Source organism: Pongo pygmaeus, chromosome 5 (assembly GCF_028885625.2).
Source record: "Pongo pygmaeus isolate AG05252 chromosome 5, NHGRI_mPonPyg2-v2.0_pri, whole genome shotgun sequence".
NCBI classification, from domain to species: Eukaryota; Metazoa; Chordata; class Mammalia; order Primates; family Hominidae; genus Pongo; species Pongo pygmaeus.
The window spans coordinates 39,823,438-39,848,444 of record NC_072378.2 but is presented as its reverse complement, the minus strand read 5'-3'; the positions used below and the strand labels follow the sequence as shown (position 1 = coordinate 39,848,444).

The window sequence follows — 25,007 nt, the reverse complement described above, 5'->3', positions numbered from 1 at the left end:
TGCTGTGGAGCAGGCCCTGTAAAGACCACAAGTAAGTTGACCACATGGCCCCTACAACGTGATAGGGAGATGAGATGGAAACGGCCATGTGCACATGGAGGGTGGTATGTAGCAAATGCAGAGTGAATGATGGCAGCAGTAAGTTCCTTTAAGTCACTTTTGGAAGTGTTCTCACAGCACTGCTTTGTCTTCATCTTCATTATCATTTGTCACACTGCACTGAAGTCACCTGTTTACATGTGTATATAGCCTCTCCCACTCTTTATGAATTGAAGAGCATGGAATATGGCTGATTGATTTTTGTTATCCCTGGTTCCTGACCCTCGGCCAGAATTCAATAAATGTTTTTGGAATGAATAGAACAGCTAGTTACTGAGAAATGTCACTTTTAGATACCTGGTCTTTCACCAGAGCCTGTCTCATTTCATTTACTGATCCTGAAATGCTGGTAGGCTTTCTTCCATTTTCCTTTTCTCTTAGGGCTGATATCCTGGATATTATAGTAACAGTCCTTGAGGTTCTCCTTTGAATCTCGGATAAAGGCCTGGAAGAGCAGCAAAACATTCAAGTGCCTGGACCTTTACTGTTAGGGTCAAACTTTAGATCTCTTTTAGATGCTTGAAATGCACTGGTTTAAAACCTGCTCTAAATCAATGGATTTCAAGTTGTTATCATGAGTAAGGGACTGCCTTTTAAAATGCTAACAGAGAAAACTTGGTGTGTCAGACAAAGGTACACCCCAGTGTGATGACTCATAATATGATGTGTCAGGTGGGAAATCTTTTTAAAAGTTACTGTTTCCCCGTAAGCCCAGATGCAGAAATCAAAGGTGGAGCTGGGTGAGGGTTTCACAAGCAAGAGATGGAGGAAGGGACTTCAGGAAAATAGCAGTTGTGGAGAGGAAAGAATCTTGGTGCATCCAAGCAAGTTTACAGGCACCATCGATTCTGGATTATTTACACATCTTATGCAATAACACATAGTTCCCTACTTATTTTTCCTTCAGACTGCCTATATTTTGTCTATTCTGTTCCCTTTCCCCAAAAGATCAGCAGGGAGCAAGAGAGAAAGAAGGAAAAGCTCTCAAAAAGGCTGAATTTTTTTTTTTAAACAGTTAGCTTCTTTGGCAGAGAGAAGGGAAGGAATGAAAGATAAAAACTCTTGACTGAAATGAAAGTTTTGGATTATTTGTTATTTTGATGATCCTTACTTTTCCATTGATCTAAAAAGCAAAACAACCTTCCAGGAAAGGGAAGCCTGGATCAGGAGAGAAGAGGCCTGGGCTCTGGTTCCAGGTTGGTCATAAGACCTGGGAACAAGCCCCTCCCCTTCTCTAGGGCCCAGTTTCCTTGTCTGCATAGGAGCAAGGATGACACATCCAATCCACAGAATATGTGTCCTCGTACCCTGAGCCCTTGGCAGACATCTGCAATGGCTTATGGTACTCTTTCCCAGTGGGCTGGACTGGGCTTCAAAATATTTCTCAGTGAGACTCCAAACAGCCCTTACCAATGGATGGGAGGGAGGCAGCTCTCCAGATGTAACCTCCTGGCCATTCCTAACATCAAATTATGTGTTCATTATCAGTGACATCATGAGCCCAATACTGCATGAGGAGCTAGTAAATGAATATCAAATATAAGCTACATTTCTCAAGGTGTCATGTATTTGGGAGTGTGAATGAGGTTATATGAAAAGAAATAATGCGAATTTCTCTGGCTCTCGTCACTGCCCAGACACTTCCATCCTGAGCCTCTTGTAGAACCCACTTCAGGTTCAGCCTCATTCCCTCGCTCCAGAGGGCTCAGACAAGGGCCTACAGGGACTGGGAACAGATATTGCCCTCTTTTCTCTTGGAGAACTCAAGTGTCCTCACAGCTCTTCCATCATCTGGTGGTGATGGTGGTAGTAATAGCAAGAACTTACATGAGACCACCCTGCAATTCACCAGGTAGAATCAGTAACGTTTGAATTTCAGTTTGATCTAAAGTAAGGTGCCTGTTATACAAAATGGTTAACAGGAATCTGAGAATTTGGCTCAGTGTCCCTAAAACTCCATTAGGAAAGATGAAATGGAGAATGACTTGGTGTCTAGCCATTCCTTACAGCTGTGACCTGGAAAGCATCTTCTTAGTAAGACCCATAAAGCTGGAGTTACCTGTGGTTGATATTGCTGCCTCCCACGGGTCCCAGTGTGGGGTGTGTGTGTGTGTGTGTGTGTGTGTGTGTGTGTGTGTGCGCGTGCCTAAAGGTCCCATTGTCTTTATCTCTAAGGAACTAACAGTTTTATTGCAGAATCAGAGTTAAGCACAGAGTACTGACAGTATCATGGAGGTCACATAAGGGATAGATCAGAATGGGCTCAAAATGCAGACTTTAGGGAAGGGAGCGGCCTTGGAAGACAGTGAACTTCTGAAAGTCAGAATAGTCAGAGGGGAAAGTGTAAGTCATCCCCACAGATGGGAAATAGCTCAAGCAAAGGCACAGGGATGGAAACGTTCAAGAACAATGATGAACCCACCCTGATAGAAGCAAATGATGCTTGTTGGAGATCTCAATTGTGGACATTAAATTGCATTGGTTGGGTGGGGTGAGTTTGTGGGGAGCCCTAAAAGTCAGAGATGTTTGAATTTGGTGCAGAGACCATAAGGAATCATTTCTGGCAATCTGTCTAACAACGTATTTGGGAAGATTAGTCTGGCAAGGATTTATAAGAGAAATTGGAGAGGGAGAAATGGAGAGATTAGTTTAAAAGGCTCTTATGTAATTCATCCCTGAAGGAGTTTTAAATTTAATTAGAAAATAAGGCAGAAATGTGTATAGTACATATTATTGGGATGTGTATATCTTTCCTATAAAATCTTTAAAACATATTTATTTTATATTTTGAAGAGGTAATACATCCACATGGCTCTTAGACCAGAACAATATAAAGAGATAAACAGTAAAAGGTTTTGTTCCCACTTCAGTTCCTATCTGTCCCATTACCACCGGACACTCAACACACCTCCCATCACTCCTGAACACATTCATTATTTCCTTGTGTATACTTCTGGAGCTTCTTTATACAACCTCAAGAAAATATTAACGTATGCTCTTATCTTTCTTCATTTTTTAAAGAAAGATAGCATGCTATACATGCTTCCCTGGACCTTGGTTTTCTCACTTAAATGTAGATTATGGTTTAAGATCAGAGCAGAACTAAATGAAATTGAAAGAAAAAAATACAAAAGATAAATGAAACAAAAGGCTGGTTCTTTGAAAAGATAAATAAAATTGATAGTCCGTTTGCAAGATTAACCAAGAAAAGAAGAGAAAAGATCCAAATAAGCTTCATTAGAAATGAAATGGGAAATATTACAACCGACATGACAGAAATACAAAAGATCATTTGAGGATCCCATGAACACCTTTATGCACATAAACTAGAAAACCTGGAAGAGATGGATAAATTCCTGGAAATATGCAACTCTCCTAGCTTAAATCAGGAAGAATTAGAAATCCTTAACAGACCAATAACAAGCAGTGAGATTAAAATGGTAATAAAAAAATTACCAACACAACAAAGCCCAGGACCAGATAGACTCACAGCTGAATTCTATCAGACATTCAAAGAAGAATTGGTACCAATCCTTTCGACACCATTCCACAAGATACAGAAAGAGGGAATCCTCCCTAAATCATTCTGTGAAGCCAGCATCACCCTAATACCAAAACCAGGAAAAGACATAGCAAAAAAAAAAAAAAAACCTCAGACCAATATTCCTGATGGACGTAGATGCAAAACTCCTTAACAAAAATACTAGCTAACTAAATCCAACAGCATATCAAAAAGATAATCCACCATGATCAAGTGGGTTTCATACCAGGGATGCAAGGATGGTTTAACATGTGCAAGTCAATAAATATGATACACCATATAAACAGAATTAAAAACAAGAAATCACACGATCATCTCAGTAGACACAGAAAAAGCATTTGACAAAATCCAGCATCATTTTATGATTAAAACCCTTAGAAAAATCAGTATACAAAGGACATGCCTCAATGTAATAAAAAGCCATCCATGACAAACCCACAGCCGACATTATACAGAACTGGGAAAAGTTGAAAGCACTCCTTCTGAGAACTGGAACAAGACAAGGATGCCCACCCTCACCACTTCTATTCAACATAATACTGGAAGTCCTAGCCAGAGCAATCAGACCAGAGAAAGAAATAAAGGGCATCCAAATCGATAAAGAGGAAGTGAAACTATAGGTGTTTGTTGATGATATGATTGTATACCTAGAAAACCTAAAGACTCCCCCATAAAACTCCTAGAACTGATAAATGAATTCAGCAAAGTTTCAGGTTACAAAATTAATGTACACAGATCAGTAGCTCAGCTATACACCAGCAGTGACCAAGCCAAGAATCAAATCAAGAACTCAACCCCTTTTACAATAGCTGCAAAAAAATAAAATATAATAAAATAATACTGCTGAAAGAAATCATAGATGACACAAACAAATGGAAACACATCCCATGCTCATGGATGGGTAGACTCAATATTGTGAAAATGACCTTACTGCCAAAAGCAATCTACAAATTCAATGCAATTCCCATCCAAATAACACCATCATTCTTTACAGAACTAGAAAAAATAATCCTAAAATTAATATGGAAACAAAAAAGAGCCCACATAGCCAAAGCAAGACTAAGCAAAAAGAACAAATCTGGAGGCATCATATTACTTGACTTCAAACTGTACTGTAAGGCCATAGTCACCAAAACAGCATGATACTGGTATAAAAATAGGCACCTAGATGAATGAAACAGAATAGAGAACCCAGAAATAAGCCCAAACACTTACAGCCAACTAATCTTCAACAAAACAAACAAAAGCATAAAGTGGGGAAAGGACACCCTATTCAACAAATGGTGCTGGAATAATTGGCAAGCCACGTGTAGGAGAATGAAACTGAATCCTCATCTCTCATCTTACATAAAAATCAGCTCAAGACAGATCAAGGACTTAAATCTAAGACTTGAAACTATAAAAATTCTAGAGGAAAACATCAGAAAAACCCTTCCAGACATTGGCTTAGGCAAAGACTTCGTGACCAACAACCCAAAAGCAAATGCAACAAAAACAAAGATAAATAGGTGAGACCTAATTAAACTAAAGAGCTTCTGCACAGCAAAAGCAACAGTCAACAGAGTAAACGGACAACACACATACTGGGAGAAAGTTTTCACGATCTATATATCCAATGAAGGAGTAATATCCAGAATCTACAAGTAACTCAAAGAAATTAGCAAGAAAAAAAACAATCCCATCGAAAAGTAGGCTAAGGACATGAATAGACAGTTCTTGAAAGAAGATATACGAATGGCCAACACACATATGAAAAAAATACTCAACACCACTAATTATCAGGGAAATGCAAATCAAACCACAATGCAATACCAACTCACTCCCGTAAGAATGGCCATAATCAAAAAATTAAAAAAAAATAGATGTTGGCATGGATGTGGTGAACAGGGAACAGTTCTACCACCAAAAAAAAAAAAAAAAAAAAAAAAAGGATGTTGTCATGGGTGCAGTGAACAGGAAACACTTTTACACTGCTAGTGGGAATATAAACTAGAACAACGACCATGGAAAACAGTGTGGCGATTCCTTAAAGATCTAAAAGTAGAACTATCATTTGATCCAGCAATCCCACTCCTAGGTATCTACTCAGAGGGAAAGAAGTCATTATACAAAAAAGATACTAGCACACTCATGTTTATAGCAGCACAATTTGCAATTGCAAAAATATGGAACCAGCCCAAATGCCCATTAGTCAACAAGTGGATAATGACATTGTGAGATATATATATATATATAGATATATAGATATATAGATATATATGATGGAATACTACTCAGCCATAAAAAGGAAATAATTAATGGCATTCACATCAACCTGGATGGAATTGGAGACTATTATTCTAAGTGAAGTAACTCAGGAATGGAAGACCAAACATCATATGATCTCACTCATAAGTGGGAGCTAAGCTATGAGGATACAAAGGCATAAGAATGACACAATGGACTTTGGGGACTTGGGGGAAAGGGTGAAAGTGGGGTAACAGATAAAATACTGCAAATTCAGTTCAGTGTATACTGCTAGGGTGATGGGTGCGCCAAAATCTTACAAATTACCACTGAAGAACTTACTCATGTAACCAAATACCACCTGTTCCCCAAAAACCTATGGAAATGAAAATTTTTTTAAAAAAATAATAAAATAATATAATAAAATCCAAAAAACAAAGATCTTGGTGATAGATATATGTTAATTTATTTCACTGTAGTAACCATTTCACTTTCTATATATGTATATCCCATGATATCATGTTGTAAACCTCAAATATATACAACAAAATTTATTTTTTATTTCTATTTATTTATTTTTTTGAGATGGAGTCTGGCTCTGTCACCCAGGCTGGAGTGCAATGGCATGATCTCGGCTCACTGCAACCTCCGCCTCCCGGGATCAAGCGATTCTCCTGCCTCAGCCTCCCGAGTAGCTGGGACTACAGAAGTGCACCACCACGCCCCGCTAATTTTTGTATTTTTAGTAGAGATGGGGTTTCACTATTTTGGCCAGGATTGTTTCAATCTCTTGACATTGTGATCCACCGGCCTCGGCCTCCCAAAGTGCTGGGATTACAGGCGTGAGCCACCACGCGCAGCCAATAAAGTTTATTTTAAAAACATATCTTCAACATTTTTCCATATTGTTCTCAGTTGCATAGTATTCCATTATACAGAGAACCAGCCCCTTATCACTTATCACTAGATAAACCCCTTATCTCTTTTTTAACAATCTTTTGCTATTATAGGTGATGCTGCAACAAATAACTTGCCCTTATATCATTTTGTATGTGCATGTGTTTCTACAAAATAAATTTCCACACAGGCTCACTGCATCAAAATCTGCGTGCATTTATAAGTTTTACAGAGATTTCCAAATTGCCCTGTTTGGGGATTTTTCTGTACTAATTTACATACCCACTGACAATACCTGGGATTGCCTGATTCCCTGTAGCTCTGTCAACACAGGGGGTTCTCACTTTGGCAGTTTTTCTACTCTATTAGGTGAAATCTTCATGCAGCTCTAATTTGCTTTTCTCATATTATGAGTGAGGTTGAGCACCTTTTCATATGTTTATGGGCCCAGTGTATTTTAAACTCTTTAACTTAGGGGATTGACTTCATCATTTCTGTATCCCTCCCAGAGCCTTCCCAAATGCCTCACTACAAAGTAGATTTTCAGTCAAGATTTGTAAATCCAGTAAATGTTTATATGAATAAGTTGGTAAATGATTGAATAAATGCTCATGTTATTGAAGCTATAAATCTTAAATTATATGTGATCCTTCCCTCAAGAAGCATAAAAATATGATAAGCTCACAGTGCAGTTATAAAAGCAACATATAGATGTTCAAAGATTATATGCAGTATTCTGAGTGAATAAATTATTTGTGTTAGGCTGAAAAGTGGAGAATCCCACATGAAATACCTTACTCATCCTCAGAAAGGTGAGGAACTGGGAAAAGAAGAATCCCACACATCTTTTCCATGAGTTCTTGTTTATTTAAAGAGTGGTCTGAAGCTGGTATGGTTAAGTGGTTTTCATAGAACTAATTAGTAGATCAGGAAGAGAGACAAAATAAGACCCTCACGCTGGGTTCCTCAGGCTACTTCTAGCTTCATTTCTTCTTAGAGTCCACCCAGAGCCCAGCTCCTTCTGATGGTGCAGGCCGTCATTGGCTGGAGTTAGAAGCTGGAGTTTCTTCACTTCTCTGTTGTTTCTGTATGCTGTCACATCGAAATACCATAAGCCACAAGCAAAGCATGCTTGATTATCTGTTAGTTTTATGAACTTTGTGGGATTCCATTCTTCAGGAGCACATTTGCCCACTGCTTGTTTTAGACCATCTCCAGTCACAGGGAAACCGCAGCTAGCTAGGTGGAGGATGGGAGCAACTGTTAAGATCACAGCAGGAATCTCCATGGTGCCCTGGTACTTGAAGTGACTTTTCTTTTTTTTTTTTTATTTAATTTAATTTTAAGTTCTGAGATACATGTGCAGGATGTGCAGGTTTCTTACATAAGTAAACGTGTGCCATGGTAGTTTGCTACACCTATCAACCCATCACCTAGATATTAAGCCCCGCATGCATTAGCTATTTATACTGATGCTCTTCCTTCCCCACCCCCACCACAGGCCGCAGCATGTGTTGTTCCCCTCCCTGTGTCCATGTGTTCTTTTTGTTCAGCTCCCACTTATAAGTGAGAACATGCAGTGTTTGGTTTTCTGTTCCTGTGTTAGTTTGCTAAGGATAATGGCTCCCAGCTCCATCCATGACCCTGCAAAGGACATGATCTTGTTCCTTTTTATGGCTGCATAGCATTCCATGGTGTGACTTTTCTAACAGCTGTGCTGAAGCCGAGCTGTGGCTACAAAAAGAAAGCCTACCTCAAAAGAAGTGTAAAACTCTCTAGCTGCTCATGAAGTTTCCTCTCCCTGCTTGGAGAATGAGAGCTACCTCCACAGTCATGGGAAGGCTCTTCAAGCTGAACTGAGCTCAGAATATAAAATCGCATTAAGCCTGGTACTGAGTCAGGAGCAACAGCCCACACTTTTCTGCAGGTATGCAGAAAAAGGGACAGGCAAAGAAGAATGAGAAGGTAGAAATTGAAATGTCAGGTTAGAATCCTGATTTCAGATTCTGTATGACTGAAGACAATCCTAACAAATATTGTCAGGGACCTAGGAAAATAATGTGAATGGGGACTCTACTTGTTATTTCAAATAGCCCTGTTGATGAAGATAAGCTGTTTAAAATAAGCATACTTACAAACTTTCCATCACTGGTTCTTTTCTGTTGTTGTGTTTGGTGCTTGTATGTGTGCGTGTGTTTTAAAATGGCAGGTCAACAAGAAACAACTTTGACATATGTTCAGCATTTAACAGTCGATTTAATACATCTGTGTTCATTGTGTCACTTCCTCCCCAGAACACTCATGTAAGGCAGGGAGGGTAATTATTTCCATCTCCACTCACTACCCATTTTGTGGACAGGAAGGAACCAGGCTTAGAAAGGTTGAGTGACTTGCCCAAGGTCACACAATTCATATAAATGAGCCAAGACTTTGACTCAGGGCTTCCGAATTCCCAAATGAAGCTCCTTCCAACATTTGTTTCTTAACTCATTGCAAAATTAGTTTAAGTAAAGGAATTCTAGCATTGAGAAATGCAAGAGAAAGAACATTATGCTCACCTTCAGCAACAGGACCATCATATAATTGTTTTAGTAATAATCTGAAGTCATAGCAATCATCCTAAATCCATACAGGGATAAATGAGTAATCAATATGTCTGGACGACCACCCTGGTGATTATGCCACAGGCAGTAGGCCCACTGCAAGGCAGTTCAACTGCAAATTAGAGTTGGAACCACCATATAAGGCTTGCCACATATCCAGAGATAAGCATGTTATGTCACAATTCACAAATCACAGCGTTACCACACACAGTTCTCACTGAGTATTTATGTAGCCTGCCACATACCCAGAGTTCCTCTGAAAGAGGTGGAGGAGAAGCTTCAGACCACAGTTCCTTCACAGGAGAAGCTGGCAGTCTAGCCCATTTATTATGTTTTTTTGTGATCACTTATTACCCCCATGGAAATATTTGAGTCTGGCATTCTGACGTGAAATACAAGGTTTATAAGATGTCCTTCATTCATGCAAGTAAAGAAGGAAGATTTATTGAACACTTACTGTGTGCCAGTTACCTTAGTTACTGCATACCTGCAATTAAACAGACCTCTCAACTAAGAAGAAAATTTGCTTTGAGAATAAATATGTTAACCCCCAAATAGAGGTTACCTACGACTGAAGACAATCCTAACAAATATTGTCAGGGACCTAGGAAAATAATGTGAGTGGGGACTCTACTTGATATTTCAAATAGCCCTGTGGATGAAGATTAGCTGTTTGATGAAGAGACCGCAAATAGGTATCTTCATGAATTGTTTTCCCTATTTAGCAGTTAGTCATATATCATGACTTACATATAACCAAAGATTTTAAATGTTTCAAACTCTTAAAAATAACTGTCCCTTTAAACATTTCCCTGTCAGAGATCCTCCCCCCAGTTGTTACCTATTTTCAGATATTAATTTTTCTACACAGTCACATGGAAATAACAGGAAGCCTCTGAGGAAGTACACATCTATTTTATTTTCAGGGATCGGATTTTCCAGAGACCAAATAAAGAACAGAAGTAGGTGGTATTGTCATGGTCAGAATCATGGTCCCAGATCAAAACTCATATGAATTTTTACAAAGAAAATTATTCATTGAAAAAGATGTGTCCTGAGTTTTCTACCATACTCATGTTACCAAATTAATCAATGAAGCTCCTCAAAAGAGGGGAAAATAAAGCTAGAAGTCAAGTTAGAGACAAATATATCTAGTGTTCTAAGCCTGCTCTCTATTTCATTTTTGACCTGTATATCAAGTAGAAACATTTATCCTGTTGTGGTAGGAAATGAAGTTTTTCAGATAAATGAAACTTGCAAAAACAAAAAGCAATCCCCTGCCTCCAAAACCCCAAAGCATATTGCTTTCTTTTTCATTCTAACCAAGTTTGAGAAATATCATTCTAAAAATCTATTCCATACTGCTCTGTCAGGGTAAGCAGACAGAGCAGTATTAAATATTATACAACATTTAGTCTCTTTCTAATGACATCGGGCCCTGCTTCCTAAATTTGATATCCTCAGGTTAGCAGCAGGGGATTTAGAGGACTCAAAGCCACTGGATAAACATGAAGTAAGTCTTCCTAGATCATCCATTAAACTGGAAAACCTGTAGGGAAAAAGTGTAAACCTCAGAGCTCTTGAAAGATTTTGTCACACATGTTCAGAAAAGTTAGCAAAATCTTATTTTTTTTACCTAAATTGATTTTGTATTATCCTTTTTTTCTTTTCTTTTGCTTTTTTGTGAATGCCTGGGATGTAGAATTCTTTTAAGCCCAGTAAGTGATGGAAAAATGTGCACCTTTTTTTTGGCCGGGTGCTGTGGCTCACGCCTGTAATCCCAGCACTTTGAGAGGCCCAGGTGGGTGGATCATCTGAGGTCAGGAGTTCAAGGCCAGCCTGACCAACATGGAGAAATCCCGTCTCTACTAAAAACACAAAATTAGCTGGGCATGGTGGCGCATGCCTGTAAACCCAACTACTTGGGAGGCTGAGGCAGGAGAATCGCTTGAACCTGGGAGGCGGAGGTTACGGTGAGCCGAGATCGCGCCATTGTACTCCAGCCTGGGCAACAACAGTGAAACTGCATCTCAGAAAAAAAAAAAAAAAAAGAAAGAAAATGTACAACACTTTTGTTATTGAAGAATCTGGTGACATTAACACTGTAGTTGCATCAAAACAAAAGGAGTGTGGTGATGTATCAGAGAGAGTGTGTAAATCCCGCTGGCCTACTTGGCCAGGGCTCATCTGTAAAAGCACAAAACCTGGAGTATTTTATTTTTCTGCAAGGTCAAGAAAGCTCAGGCAGCTCCTTTAGAAAAACAAAACAAAACTAGAGTATCACATTAGAATATGTTTTTGTATTTGTGGGAAGGGAGAGAGAGGAGGGGGTGGTGTTATTGTTGGTCTTGGTTTTGGTTTTGACTTTTCATTCTGCAAAAGCCCCACAAATCTGCTTGATTTCCTACTGCAGTTGGCACTGACCACAGATTTTGTTTACAGCATGCAGCTATGCTTAGTTCCCTGATAATATGAAAGGCAAAAGTCTCAACAATTTATCTTTTGGAGTCATTCATTATTTGCCATTTTAAGGGTAACAATTTTTGAATGATTTTTTCACCCCGAGACCTGGAAGTGTCTGGCTGGAGGAGAAGAAAAGAAGAAAGAGCTAGCATTTAAGGAGAAGAGAAGCCTGGCATGAAAACTGAAGAGGAACAGACACAGAGAAGGGAATTGGACTTGGTTGTTAGTATCAAAGAAGATAAGGTGGTGGTAGGTGAGCTTGGAAGAGCAGTTTCAGTGAGGTGTTGAGGATAGAAACCAGACTGTAGGGGATGAAAGGTGAAGAGTAGTTGAGGAAATGGAGCCAGGGAAGCTGACAGCTCTTCCAGGAGTTTGCTTGTGAAGGGAAAGGTGCAAGTTAGTAAAGGAGTGGAAGAGTGGCTCCTGGGAAGGATTTTAAGCTGCTTCTTGCATGAGGACATGGTGCTCTTAGACATAGATTCTAAGGGCCACAGGTACTTCAGGCTGCAGTTGGAATTCTTTGGTGAATCAGCAACATCAATGGCTTCATTTAAAAATGGAAGAAGCAAGGGACATGTATTTACAATTTACTCTACTCCAGATAGTTTCCTTGATGTTTATTCATTCTTTAGGAGGTCCTGCTATATCATCTCTATCTAGATGCTCAGCAAGCAGCTCTGTCAAGACCAAGGTACATATGTAAAAAGAACTCCCTTCATCTAGAGCTAAGGTAGTTCCACTGGGAAGAATACAAAAGTATGAGTTACCTAGACCTTTTCTACCTTGAGCCAGTCCTCAGATGTGCTGGCAGATGATTTTAATACTCTCTCCCCAGCTCATGATGACATTGAGGATCAGGACACTGAGACCCTTTAGGTAGACAGCCTGCAGCCATCATGGGTACACATTTGCTGAAGGTGTGTGGCCTCATGAATGGAGGACCTATAAAATGACCACAGTTAAATAAAATCCAAGACATAGAGTGTCGAGCCCTGGCAATGTGACCAGTGTCCTTGCCCAGAAAGAGTGGAGAAGATCCATGTAGGTAGCTGGCCCAGGGCACAGGGAATGCTCAATCTCGTGGCCAGACAAGAAGGCAGTGAGAAGGCTGGGTGTGGGCCTGCAGGCAGAGGCATCATGGAAAGAAAGGTCAAAGAGTCAGAGAGGAGGAAGCACAAGACATGCAGCAAATGCAGCCGTACTGCATTCAGCAGAACCTTCTTTGGGAAGAGATGGGCCCATGTGCTAGAGAGGCTGCCTCAGGAAGGAACCATGGAGGCTATAAAAGATACCAAGGGAAAAGAAGAACAGGAGAGAAGGAAATGAAAACCTAGCAGAGAGGTGTCACATTTCTTTTGGCATTTAAAACACTTCCAGATTACATCCTTAAATTTTGCTGGACCAAGGGTTACAAACTTCTGGCAAACTCAAGGCCTTAACTTTGGCATCCCAGGCCTTGTAATATCAAATCACAGCTCAATGTTAAGTTTTATTATTCAACATGAATGAAAAGGTCAGGGGGAAAAAGAGCTCTGTGGTGTTCCATTAAAGGAAAAACCTGATCATCTTAAAGCAATATGATCTTAAGGGAGCCCATGTTATAAAGGGCAGTGGGTAGAGGAATACGGACAGTGAGTGCTTGTTACTCCCTTGGAGTGCATTTGCATGCTGGGAAGGGTGTTAGCGTTCACATTTTGCAAGAATATCAGAAGGCCAGTCCTGCTCAGGGGTCTTTTTCTGGCCTTCTCTCCAAATCTTTGATTGATGGGGAATAGTGGAAACAGCTGTCAGTAGATGGTTACACATTTAGGTGAAACATGACATGTTACTCCTCTTTCCTACCCTAAAATATGTTGTTTTCTAAACCTGATCCTTTGTCTATGCAACATTCTCCACATCACCCGGGGAATATGAAAGAACCTCCCCCACAATCATCCTCCTGGGTTTCACAGGCATCCTTCTTAGATAATCTTGAGGACAGTCAACTGGCAGATTTCATTCTGGAGTGCTCAGAGATAAATTCATTAAGATACACCACTGGATGTTCTGCTATGACCAGTCCAAAATGCTCCTACAGAGAAGTCTGTGACCTCCTGTGTCACGGGCAGGAGCTACAAGGCAGGCATTTGAGTTGCACTTAGTCACATTGTACGGCTCAGCTGCCCGTCAGACTGAGCTGCTGTTACTGCATTGGTTTTTTCACCATATGCAATTGCTCCTAGACCTCTGAACTTTGAACTTTAAATCCCAAAGTTCCCTACTCTACCTCTTTACCTGCTCCTGACTGTGCCCTGATATCCCAACTCTCAACCCTCCCCTATTCTCTGCTCTATAATCCACTTTGGCCCTCCCTCCCACCATTCTGTGATGGAAGAACATACTTTGTATGATCTTGATCCTTTTATATTTATGAAGGCTTGTTTTGTGGTCAAAGACATGATTTATCCTGGAGAATGTTTTCGTGTGTGCTTGTGAAAAATCTGTATTCTGCTGTTGCTGGATGCAGTGTTCTATACTGTCTGTTAGGTCTAGTTGGCATATAGTGTTGTTCAAGTCCCCTATTTCCTTATTGATCTTTCCCTAGTTCTACCCATTGTTGAATGTGGAGTATTGAAATCTCCAAATATTATTGTTGAATCATCTGTTTCTCTCTTTGATTATGTTAGTTTCCTTTATCTTTCTTGGAACTCTGTTGTTAGTTGTTTATATGTAATTTCTGTGTCTTTCTGATGGATTGATTGATCCTTTTATCATCATGAAATGTCCCTATTGATCAGGAAACGTAACTAATGGATGCTAGATTTAATACCTGGGTGATGAAGTAATTTGTACAAAGAACCCCCATGACACAAGTTTACCTATATAACAAACCTGCACATGTATCCCTGAATTTAAAGTAAAAGTTTTAAAAGTTCCTCTCCATCTCTAGTAACTTTTTTTTTTGTTTTAAAGTCTACTTTGTCTAATAACATAGCCTGTTTAGCTTTCTTATGGTTACTGTTTTCATGATATGTCTTTTACTTTTGACTAATTTGTATGTTTGAAGGTAAACTGTATCTTTTAAAGCATACCGTTAAATCTTGGTTTTTTTTTAAATCCCATGTGACAATCTCTGACTTTTGATTGGATCTTTAATCTATTTGCATTAATGATAGATTTATATAGTTGTATTCATTTCTGCCATTTACTTTTTTTCTATGTATCATGTCCTTTTTATCTGTCTCCTCCTTTAATGCTTTATTTTACATTAAGTGAATATTTTCTAGTGTAGCATTTTAATCCCTCTAATGATTTTTTATTGTTTATTTTGGAGTTATTTTCCTAGTGGTTGCTTAGGGCTTAAAATATACATCTCAGCTCTATGAGAATCTACTTCATATTTATACATTCCAGTGAGATAGGTTAATCCTATATATCTCTATTCATGCTTCCATTTTTTATGCTATTATTGTTGTATGTGTGTATGTATGTATTCAAGTTATAGTCTGGTGTCATTTCATTACTCCAGGACAGCTTTGCTTCCACCCCCTCCTTTGTGCTATTACTACCAACTACATTACACTTATATGTTATAGTTTCCACAATAAAATTATATACATATTGTTTGATACAATTGCTTTTTAGATCAGTTTAAAAAAGAAATATGCAATTATACTGTCCTTTATAATTACCTATATAATTACTTTTACTGGTGTCCTTTTTTTTTTTCATGTGGAATTGAATTAACCTCTAGAGTCACTTGCACTTAAACTGAAGAAATTCCTTTCATATTTCTTGTAAGGCAGATCTGTTTGCAATGAATTCTCCCCGTTTTTGTTTATCTAAGAATGTCTTTCTTTCACCTTAATTTTTGAAAAATAGTTTTACTGAATACAAGAGTCTTGGTTGACAGCTTTTTTCTTCATCAGTATTTCAGTGTGTCATTCCATTGGCTTCTGGCCTTCATCATGTCTCATGAGAAGTCAGTTTTTAATCTTATTGTCCATGACAAGTTAGTTTTCTCTTGCTGCTTTCAAGATTTTCTCTTTGTCTTTAGCTTTCAACATTTTAACTATGATGTAGTTAGGTCTGGATCTCTTTGTATTGATCCTACTTAGAATTTATTAAGCTTCTTGGATCTATAACCTAATATTTTCATCAAATTTGGGGTGTTTTTGCATTATTTCTTTAAACTTTTTTTTATGCTTTTTCTCTCTCTCTTCTCCCCTCTGTCTCGTACTCTCATTACTTGTATCCTGGTGTCCTCAGTGGTGCCCCACATTTCACTGAGGCTCTATTCCTTTTGTTTGCTTTATTCTTTTTTTTCTTTGTTCTTCAGAGTATGTAATCTCTAATGATCTATCTTCAGGTTCACTAATTCTTCTGTCAGTTCAAATCTCCTCTTGAGCCCTATAGTGAATCTTTCATTTTGGTTATTGCACTTTTCAACTTCAGAATTTCAATTTGGTTTTTAAAAATAATTTATATCTCTTTATTGATAGCCTCTATTTGATGAGGCATTGCATTATAGCATCCTTTGCTTCTTTATTTATTTATTTATTTATTTATTTATTTATTTATTAGTTTTCATTTTCAGCAAGTCCTCAGAGCCAAAACTTTACTTCTTTAAGCATTGCTCCCTTTGGTTCTTTGAATATATGTATATGACTGGTTTGAAGTCTGTCTGCTAAGCCAACATATATGCCCTTTCATAGGCAGTTTCTATTGCCTGCTTTATTCTTGTGTATGGGTAGTGCTTTCTTTACATTTATCATAATTCTTTATTGAAAATTGGATGTTTTAGATAATATAGCAACTCTAGATATTGATCCCCACCCACCTTTTCTGGGGCTTGTTGTTACTTGTTTATTTGTCTAGTGGCTTCGATGGACCATCTCAGTGAAGTCTAATTTCCCTTAGTGTGAGCCTATGATTTTGCTCCTCAGAGGGCATAGCCTTGGGCATGTGCACAGTCATCTTAGGATGACAATGGTTTTAGCAGGGCTGTCTCTCTCTGTGTGTTTTTTTTTTTCCCCTGATATCTCTGCTAAGCTGACTGCCTTTCTTGATATCATATGTAAATATTAGCCTTCACTAATTGACAGCTGATGGTTTTATTGTTTTCAGCAGCGTCTGGGCATAAATTTCCTCACAGTTTGATGCAGTTAAATTCATCTCACTTGCAGGGGTAGTCTTTGAGGCCGTTCTTTGAGTTTTGTTTCAAACCCAGGAAGGCTCTTATTAACTGTCTCTTTTCCCTGGTTCTCTCTGTTAAGCATCTAGCTGATCCTTGCTAAACTTAAACTGGTTTAGCTTGTTGCTCTCATGGAGCTACTAGTGAGTGTCCTTTTCATTGACTACCACCAGAATCTCCATTGTTTTCAAACAGCACCTTCAGGCTTGAACTTCCTCATAGTCTCTGTTCCAAGTACCCTCAGTTACTTGGGGAAAGCTATAAAGCTCTCTGTTGTTATGCCTGCCTTGTCCTGTGGAACAAATCTCTGAGCCATTGCTCTGGAACTGGCAGTGGGGACAGTGGTCTCCTTCTCTGGAAGCAACACCCTGCTTTATGAGCGAGGCGCAGGGAAGGGGGGAAGTAGCCTTTTGCCTTCTCAGCTTACTTCTCCTGGCATGGAGCCATCACTTTATGAGCAGGCAAAGGCAATCAAGACCTGGCATTCTTGGCCTGCTTCACCTGGAACAGAACTTCTGCCTTACAAAGAGGGGCCTGGGTGGAGGAAGGAAGCCCCAGATCTCTCATTTGCTCATGCCTGGCCTACAGCTTATGCAATACAAAAATAGGGGTCATGAGAAATGTGGGTGGCCTGCTTTTCCCGGAGAGATAGCATAACCTTAGACTGGAAGCTAGGGGGAATGGAAGCTTCATGTTCTAATTTACACTCACCCAGAGTAGAGCTTCCATCACGTAGAAGTGGCGGGTGGGGAAGGAGCAAGTCATGGCTCAAATGCCAATGGACTCTTACTGTTCTTACTGAGATTTAGTAGAGTTCCTTGAATGAATATTTCTCCATTTGCTGCGTGCCTTTAGACAATTTTCAGAGATTTCAAATGGTTTTTGTTGTTGTTCTTTGTTTTAATAATTTTCACTGACTTTGATTGTTTCACTGGTGATGAGGTCCTCTGAGCTACACCACCATTTTGGAAACAGCAACTCCTTTATCTCTGATTCTTGGAACTCAGAAACCATTGTTATGTGTTCCTCCAGAAAGTCCAAAAGAGTCCTGGCAGCTGGTGTTTGAAGGAAGGAAGAAGGAGAGAAGGAAGGAGGAAGGGGGGAGGAAAGTTGGCCTTGTTGTTACATAAAGCTTTATCAGAACAACTTTCTACACAGCCATATTTATGTATTCAGCAAACCTGATTGAACACTACACACATGAGACCCTGTGTTAACTCCTGGAGTGCAATGTCCTGTGGTCAAGGAGCTCACAGAGACGTCTGTCAGAGAGATTGACAAAAATAAAGAAGCACTTGCCATGTAATATGGAAGGGATGATGGAGGCAAGAGCCGAGGACTATGCCTGGAAAGAAGGGAGTGACATTCTGCCAGGAAGAATTAAAGTGGGCTTCAGGGGCAGCAATATTTTAGCTGCCTATTGAAGTAAATTCATCAAACAGAGGTGAGGGAGAAGAGGATTTGAGGAACAGGGAATAGTATGATCAAAAAGAACAGAGGTATGCAAAATCATGGTATGTCTGAACTGTTTAGAGGATGCCAAGTAATTGAGTATAGTTAGAACACAATGTACCCTTTATGGTGGGGAGTGGCAGAAGAAAAGTCGTAGGGTAGGGCCCAGTTGTTAAATACACAAGATTTGGACATGATGCCATAAACACTGGGGAACCTCTGAAAGTATTTAAGCATCAGAGAGAAACTTCGGATTTATTTTGGAAGGATATTTCTGATGTGCATAGGAAGATGGTTAGACTAAAGTCATGGAGACAAATAGGAAGGTATTGCAGCAGTTTAGGCATGAGATGATGAGAGTTTGAACCAAGACAGTGGTGTTGGAGATAAAGAAGAGAAGGATAGGAGAGGTCCAGATGAGAGGAAATCAAAAGGTCTTTGTGACCAATTAAATGCCAGTGAAGAGGAGGGAGGACTCCAGGATGATTCTGAAGTTTTACTTTTGGCAACTTTTCAATTACCTGCTATTGTCTCTTGATGATAACGTCATTACTTTGATTTCTTGAGACCAGAGTCACACGTCAAAAATCTTCATTTGCCAAAGATGTAACTTGCTATGCTCTATGAAGACATCTGCCCATGCTTCTTGCCCTCCCTCCTTTGATAACCTTATGGCCAGTGATGCTGCAACCAGAGGCCATCTCTTTCAAGGCATGTGCAGACATGGGGTATGACATCCCCACCCACCTACTGAAGCAGCGGAGTTTGTCCATGCCCTTTTCTGGAAATGAGAAATGCACTGACATCTGGTGATGCCATAAATATTTGGAAAAGTGGGCTACTAGGAAAGAACTCTCGACCAATTGAAACTTACAGATACATCTTAGAGCTGCTAGCTCCCGTTCAACTGTTTGCTCAAGTGGCTAACAAGCACAAAACCAGATTTCTTTTGTATAAGCTTTCTTTTGCCATAAACTGGGACAGCCATGCTTTCAGTGACCCAATGTTTGTTGCACATTAATAAGAGTCAAATGATCAATTTTTAAAAAGCAGTTCTCGGAAGGCTTTTTTTCCATTGTAGGTATATCACTATACTAAGTCAACAAGTTGTGCTGATCTCTCACGGTCAAGAGTCCAGTGGGCTCCTGCGGGGTCTTGTTAGCCTGAATCCTGCTCCACTCAGTGGTGCTTATGAGCATTCCAGCTGGCCCCACCTGGCTGCCACAGCCCACTAGCATCCAGGCTTTGGAGACGAGCTGCCAGGTGATGGCCCGGCTAGGTGAGGAGGAGGAGGCAAATGGCTGTTTTGCATTCCAGATTCCACTTTTAAACAGATGCTCATAGTTTTTTATTATAAGAGAATGGCTGTGTGAGGTAAAGAACATTAGATCCAAAAGTAGGGACACTTCACTGAGACCCTTAAGTTAGCACACAGGTTTATGCTTAATGCACTGGCTGATCTAAAGCAGACATTGATCTAATTGAGATCATTTTTTCCAAGAGGAGGGTAAGCCTCCCTTATGCACATGGTTCCCTCATCCTCCAGATACTTAGCAGCCAAAATAAATATGTTTTCGTTTAGGCTGAAAATGCAGATGGTCTCCAAATGCCTGATAGGCTATCTTGTTAATCAAAGCCGGGCCAACATAATCACCCTCCGCTGCTCAGCTCTGAGCATGAGAATAGTCCTGCCTCATGCCTCCCTTTCAGTGCTGACCACCTCATCAAGCACGACAACGGTCAGATGTGGCCGCCATCTGCAAGCTCTTCTCCTGCTGCTTTTGGTCCCACCACCCACCCTGGCCCCTGCCAGTCTATCAGACCATAACACACATGTAGCAGAAACATAAATATGATCAGCCACAAACTCTCAAAGTAATAAATATGTATACCTACTAAACAAGGATATTTGAAAACATAAAGAAAGAGACAATGGGAGATTACCCGAGGTAAATTTTAAAGAGAGCAGTGATTTGACAGAGATGTGGGGGGAAGAAAATGAATGATGACTCAAAGGAGAGAGGAGCAAGCCAACTTATTTGGTTAAAATCTGAAAGGCCAGCAGAAGATAGGGGCAGATTTAGAATGACAGCATCCAAAGGGTCAAAGATTTGGAATTTTTATTTAATACAAAAGACAACTGACAGTCACTATGGGGACTCAGAAGAGATGTGTTGATATGAAAAATGTTTAAATAAGATTAAAAAATGGCCATCTGATGGGACATCATAAAATTTTTTTAAGATGATTTTGAGGAATTTTTAATTACTCAAGAAATGTTTTATGATGTGATGAGAAGTAAAAAAGATGAATACACTTTTATTATTTCAATGATGTTAAATAGATCTAAACATGCATAGAAAAATGTCTGGAAGAAAATACACTAAAATGTTATGGTTGCTATCTCCTGGTAGTCAGATTAGAGATTATTCTTCTCTTTTGTTGAAATATTCAAATGTTCTACAAAGAACATATTATTTTAAAATCTGAAAAAATAACATGTTATTTTAAGAATATTTTCAGAGAAATTTGATTGGATAGTAGGTTGGGATTGATGAGGCTGGAGGCAGATTGGACAATAGAGTCTTACATAGTATTTAAACTGTTAGTTGGAGGCCTAGTCTCACACTGTGGAAGTAAGATAAAGGAGAGAAAATGGGAGAGCTTAGTTCAGAGGAATAACAGAAGGGACACCATAAGATTACATGTTACCCATTCAAAGAGATGAAAATAGAAGCCAAATGTCTTAGGAAGAATAATGTATTACCAGTAATTAAGTTCAAAGTAGAGAGGGTTGGGCAAAATTTAACTCAGTGTAGTTAAATTTCATCTTAGCTGTTGATGGAACAAAGTTAGGCTGAAGACGTTCTATTTGACGTGTTAATACACGAACTCTTAATAGATTTTCTCACTAAGGGCTTTAGTTTGCTGAATTTTCTTTAATGTTGAATATTTGATCCATGCTAAAATGCTAAAAACCAGCCTTGATACCTCCAGCTCTGTATCTAATCATCAACTAATGAAAATTGACTGAATATTTTCTCTGTACAAGTTCCTAGCCCTTATAATTTAGTAGCAAATATATGTATGTGCATATATTTATGACATATATACAAACTGCTATGGAAAATACAAAATATGATAAGTTCTCTGAGACAAGGACAGATGCTTTGCTATGGGCCTCTCATTTCAGATATCTGGTCAGCCTTCCATTATCTGGCTCCACCCCATCTCTGTAGACTCATTTTTTATTGTTCTTCAGTAAATACCTCTACCCTCCTCAGGCTGGCTATTGTCTCTCTTCCCAGCCCATCATGCTCATTGTATCCATTAGGATGCTTTCAGCTACAAGTGTTATCTGTCTATTAATGACTTAAGTTATAAGTACAGTCACTGTTTTCTTATAATGAAGTTCAAAAGGTAGGTGATCTCGTGTTGATCTGGCAGCTCAGTGATTGTCATCAGGGTCTCACTTTATTACTTCATCATTCTTAGTGTACTAACTTTGCATCTTCATATGAGTTGCCTCATGGTGATAAGATGTTTCCTATAGCTCCAGACATTACATAATGTTCACATTTAAGGCAGGAAGGAGGAAGGAATGGTGCCAACAAGTTCTCCTCTTGAGTTTTTCTCTTTATCAGGAAAGCAAAAAGCATTCCAAGAACATCCCTCCAAACGTTCTCATACATTTTCTTTGGCCATAAAGTAAATGTATCACACAGCCATGCTAAGCTTCAAAGAAGCCTGGAAACATAGGTATATGGCTTTTCCAGCCTCCAGAGCTGCACCATTCAATATGATAGCCATGAGCTACATGTGACTATTGAATACTTGGAATGTGGCTAGTGCAATTGAAATTATCTCTGAATTTCCAATTTTACTTCATTTTAATTAATTTAATCTAAGCATAAAATGGAAGCAATAAAAAGTCTTCATTACATACAACTTTCTTGTTTTGAAAGGACTACATGTCACTTTAGTATAAAATATTAGTATTATAGTACATGTGTCAACAGGTACACACGCTTTTAGTATTACACATAAACATTTCATTGACTGGTTTTTTCAATACAGATACAAATATTTAAAAATAATAATTTTTTAGTACTCAGTTTGGCTACATTTTACACTTGTACATTTATAAAACATAGATGTAGATCAAATTTTTCTACTGTAAATTCAGTGTCTGAATTAAGACATGCTGTAAGAATAAAATATGCAAATGAGTATAGATATTTAGCATAAAAATACATGTAAAATATATCAATAATTTTATGAATATTGATTACTTGTTGAAATTATAATATTTTTGATATGAGCTTAATAAAACATATTAAAATTAATTTCACCTTTTCTTTTTAATGTAAAAATTAAAACTAAAGCTATTAATTTCTAGTAAAAACTACTAGAAAATCTAAAATTATATGTATGACTTACATCATAGTTTCATTGGCCACTGCTGTTCTAGAGTGAGAGGAAGGTAAAGGTGAAGAGAATTGGCCATGATTTGTAGGTTAGTCAACCAATAGGGTCCACCTCACTTGTATTGCCTGTGTTACCTGCTGATGAAGAACACTTCTCCTCTCATAGGTCTATAATAGTCATTTTAGACTATTACAGATGAATGCCAATAATATGATGAATGCTATGATTGTCATTATAGACCTATGATTTATTGTCAACTTTACTCTCATTGTCATTAAGTTGGACATTAAACAAGATCTAGCTGGGCTTAAAGCAAATCCTAACTTAAGGCTAACCTCTTCCAAAACTCTCTTTTGACCACTTAATGTAGTGTTTTCATTCATGCACACTTACTTTCATTAAACATTTATTATATATTGAAGTGAATGTGAAGGAATGCAAGAATGAAGTTAATAATTGTTCCAAGAGGAGTCATGAATGGTTTCTCAGAAGAGATAGCATTTGAACTGAAATTAGAAGAATGAGTTGAAGCCTGCCATGTTGGAAAGGGTATTCTAAGCCAAGGAAGCAGTATTGCAAAGGTATGAAAAGACATACTGCATTTGGACACTGAAATTTTTGTGTACCTGGGGTAAAGACTGTTTGGAATTGAGGCTAGAGTTTGCACTTTCTATAAGAGTAAAGTGCAGAAGTAAGTAAGGATTTTGTCACCCACATTCAAGTGGCAATTTAGCTGCATATAGAATTCTAGGTTGATACATGTTTTCTCTCAATATGGTAAAAGTACTATTATTTTCTTTTTTATTTCCATAGTTATTATTAGGAAGTATACTGTCAATGTAATTGTCATTCCTTAGTAGACAATATGCCTTTCCCCTGGCTACTTTTAAGATCTTTTGTTTTTGATGCTCTCAGTATCACTATTATATCTAGGGAATGAGTTTTGTTTATATTTTTCCTGATCAGGATTTATTGTGCTCCTGGATATCGGGTGTCAAATATTTATTATTTCTGGAAAATGCAGAGCTATTATCTTTTCTAATATTGCCTTTCCTCCATTCTATCTATTCACATCTTTGGAGCTTCCTATTACACATGTGTTGGATCTTATTACTCTCTCTCTTTCACATCTCAATCTCTCTTTCATCTTTTCCGTTTCTGTAGATGACTGTACTGCATTTTGAGTGATTTTCTCTGATTAATATTTCCTCTTTTTTCTTTTTGAGTCTTTGTATCAAAAAGTGTCTGAAGCTTAATGTTTAGGTTTCCACTATTGCAACATAAGAGTTCCAATATATATATTCACCATGCTACTTAGTCATCATGTTCTGTATTTATCTACTGTATTTAACACTTCTTTTGTATCTACTGTATTTAACAGAAATATCTACTGTATTTAACACGTCTTTTCTATTTCTTTTCTATTTCTATTACTGTATTTAACACTTCTTTTCTATTCCAACTGACCTCCTCATTGTTGATTATATTACTAAGATGATCAGGCAGTGTAGTAGTCAGTAAGGGAGGCTCAGAAGGGACAGTCACAGACATACAAGGGGAATATGGAAAGAACTATGCCAAGAAGCCAGAGGAGAAAATTTTAATAATTAAGGAATATTTTTAAATACCTCAGAAAGGCCAAGAGGCATGAGAATTGCAAAATGTGCACTTGAATTGACAGTTGGAAGGTGATTAATGACTGTTATATTATGCCCTTTTTTTCATGGTTTTTATTGATTCTTTATCAACTACAGTGATTACCAGAAAGCAGAGACAATAAACATTCAAGAAATATTGGGTAATCGATTAATGGATTTTATTTTAGGGTTTGGGGAACGTACGAAAATAGCCATTTGGTAGCCATTGCTTTTTTTATGAAGGACAAGAAGTGATGGAGTCAAGATATAAGAAAAGCAGTATTAAATTGAAAGTAATTTAGAAAGGATGTAAGAGTTGGAAGTCAGACAATTTGTCCCAGAGCCAAATTCCTCATGCAGCTTATGGTATCTTCTTCAGTGACATAGATGAATGGGCAGCTATTGTAAAAGATTAATTGGAAATCTCAGACCATTCCAGAAAACACACACTCGGACGACATTGCCTTTCAGTCCACCCTGGACCCATT

At 38.5% G+C, this 25,007-nt stretch overlaps 1 protein-coding gene across 3 annotated transcripts in view; it reads left to right on the top strand.

Annotated features, from left to right (window-relative positions):
• The window catches only part of KIF6 (kinesin family member 6), a 386,628-nt gene that overhangs the window by 237,530 nt on the left and 124,091 nt on the right, over positions 1-25,007 (top strand). The window lies entirely within an intron of this gene.